Source organism: Lynx canadensis, chromosome B3, assembly GCF_007474595.2.
Source record: "Lynx canadensis isolate LIC74 chromosome B3, mLynCan4.pri.v2, whole genome shotgun sequence".
Taxonomy (NCBI): domain Eukaryota; kingdom Metazoa; phylum Chordata; class Mammalia; order Carnivora; family Felidae; genus Lynx; species Lynx canadensis.
Window position 1 is genome coordinate 88,688,701 of NC_044308.2, and position 3,156 is coordinate 88,691,856.

At 42.1% G+C, this 3,156-nt stretch overlaps 1 non-coding gene across 1 annotated transcript; it reads right to left on the reverse strand.

Annotated features, from left to right (window-relative positions):
- Nucleotides 1–1,076: 1,076 nt before the first annotated feature.
- TRNAR-UCG lies at nt 1,077–1,161 on the reverse strand. Its single transcript has one exon. It is a non-coding gene; the product is annotated as a tRNA-Arg (tRNA).
- Nucleotides 1,162–3,156: the final 1,995 nt, after the last annotated feature.

Genomic DNA, 3,156 nt, shown 5'->3' on the forward strand with positions numbered 1-3,156 from the left:
GATGCTTGTCTGCTACGTGCATGAAGAATTCAGGTGATCTAATTAATTTTAACCTGTCTTTGTTGGCTACTTCAATACCTCACACCTTAGCTATCTTTAGTCTGGTTCCCCTCTGTTCCTGCACTAGTTGAGAATTAGGTGAGTGGCATAGATGTGGGGGTGCTCTTGCTGACACAGGGTTTGATAAACACAGGGACTGGGAGGAAGGAGAAAAGGAAGGCTAGGAGTGGGAAAGTACTGACTACTGAGTCAGAGAGGGGAAAAAGTGTCTTGAAGTTTTCTTCCTCCTACACCTATGAAGAGTTTTGAGTCAGAAAGAGAAGTGCCTGAGGAAGAGGTCAGTAGAAAGCAGCAGATAAAGAAGACTTAATGGAAGCAGCTATAGGGAATATAGGTATGTACAGGAACATGGCTGGTCAGAGGCAGACTGAGCCTTTTACTGTAACTCCTTTTATTTTTTTTATTTTTTATTTTTTAATTTTTTTTCAATATATGAAGTTTATTGTCAAATTGGGTTCCATACAACACCCAGTGCTCATCCCAAAAGGTGCCCTCCTCAATACCCAGCACCCACCCTCCCCTCCCTCCCACCTCCCATCAATCCTCAGTTTGTTCTCAGTTTGTAAGAATCTCTTATGCTTTGGCTGTCTCCCACTCTAACCTCTTTTTTTTTCTTCCCCTCCCCCATGGGTTTCTGTTAAGTTTCTCAGGATCGACGTAAGAGTGAAACCATATGGTATCTGTCTTTCTCTGTATGGCTTATTTCACTTAGCATAACACTCTCCAGTTCCATCCATGTTGCTACAAAGGGCCATATTTCATTCTTTCTTCTTGCCACATAGTACTCCATTGTGTATATAAACCACAATTTCTTTATCCATTCATCAACTGTAACTCCTTTTAGAGACTGCTTTGTATATGTTAAGGACTTGACATATAGTTGCTAATTTTTAAAAAATTTTTTTTAAATCTTTATTTATTTTTGAGAGAGAGACAGAGTGTGAGCAGGGGAGGAGCAGAGAGAGAGGGAGGCACAGAATCTGAAACAGGCTCCAGGCCCCGAGCTGTCAGCACAGAGCCCAAAGTGGGGCTTGAACCCACGAACTGTGAGATCATGACCTGAGCCGAAGTCAGACGCTCAACCGACTGAGCCACCCAGGCGCCCTATAGTTGCTAATTTAATTATTGTTAGGATGCTGAGTATATCTCCACTTTACAGGTGGAGATTTAGAGATTATGTAACTTCCTCAAGATCACGTAGTCCTGAAGTGATAAGCCATGACTCTGACACAGCATCAGTATGCTATAGCGTCATGCCATAGAGTTAGCTCTTTATCATACTAGTAATGAGGGAAGGGTACATGATTCAAGGGTCCTTGAGCAGGGCACAGCATGAATGAACAAGTAAACTTGATGGGTATCATCTGTGTGTGGAGAGGAAGATGGCTTAGGGGCCATTTGGTGAAAGGAGCTTAGCTCTGATGACAGTCCTGCCCATCATTCTTCCCTGAAATGATCAGTCCTATTCTCTTATTCCCACATGAAACAATAATTTCGTCTGAATTTGGAAGATTTGTTGTTCAGTTTTCTTCCTCCACCAGTAGATGATGTTATTGTGCATTAGTTGTCCGTATGCATGTATGAAGTCTTCTGTTGTGTTTCTTGTCCCTGGAAATGAAGCACTTTTCTATGACTTGTATGTGAAACACTGATTCAAGGGTGTAGATGCAGAAAGCCTCTCTTGGCTTGTTCTCTGATGCCACACTGGGGACAGACTGTTTACTCAACTTTACTGAAATGGTATTCTGCTTCCAATTCCAGTATTGTTCCATGTGAACATAGCTTTAGGATTTGATTCCTTGTGGAGTGGGGTGAATGATAGCACTCAAACCACCCAATCTCTACTCTGCACCCCTCAGGTAACTCTTAAAGACAGAATATGTTTTGCATAAAGGTGGAAGAATAATGGTTGGAACCTGTGTAGCGTGGAAATAGAATGTTCAAATTGCTTCTCTCCTAGACCTGTGGTACTTTGGGTACTAGAATTGTGCAGTCACCATCTAAGAGGCTAGGAGAGAGATGGTGACACTGGGTGAGTGAACATTGTGATACAGAAGTAGAAGCAATAGGCAAGTCATCTCAAAATCCAGAGGTTATCTGCCCCTCTTTTGTTACCTTTGTTAGGAAGTTAGTTTTTATAATAGGAGTCTGGGATATATTTTCTAATTGTCAGCATATACTGTATGACATTAATAGTGTTATGCTGAGGGGTGCCTGGGTGCTTAGTCAGTTGGGTGTCCGACTCTTGGTTTTGGCTCAGGTCATGATCTCACAGCTTCGTGGGTTCGAGCCTTGCGTCAGGGTCTGTGCTGACAGTGAGGAGCCTGCTTGGGATTCTAACTCTCTGCCCCTCCCCTACTCACGCTGTGTCTCTCTGTCAAAATAAATAAATATACTTTAAAAAATAGTGTTAATCTGAAAGTCAAGGTCAAATCACATTAGTTTTAACCTACTCTATGCAGAGAGTATTCAGGAAAACTGAATACTGTTGTAATGGATGTTTGTTCATTTTTCTAACCTTGATTATCTTTACAACAGTAACGCAGCATTGATTTGACTATTTTGAACTGATATTGTTAAATCTCTTAAAATGTCTTTTGTTAGGCAACCAACGGAATGGGAAAAGATATTTGCAAATGACATATCGGACAAAGGGCTAGTATCCAAAATCTATAAAGAGCTCACCAAACTCCACACCCGAAAAACAAATAACCCAGTGAAGAAATGGGCAGAAAACATGAATAGACACTTCTCTAAAGAAGACATCCAGATGGCCAACAGGCACATGAAAAGATGCTCAGCGTCGCTCCTTATCAGGGAAATACAAATCAAAACCACACTCAGGTATCACCTCACGCCAGTCAGAGTGGCCAAAATGAACAAATCAGGAGACTATAGATGCTGGAGAGGATGTGGAGAAACGGGAACCCTCTTGCACTGTTGGTGGGAATGCAAATTGGTGCAGCCGCTCTGGAAAGCAGTGTGGAGGTTCCTCAGAAAATTAAAAATAGACCTACCCTATGACCCAGCAATAGCACTGCTAGGAATTTACCCAAGGGATACAGGAGTACTGATGCATAGGGGCACTTGTACCCC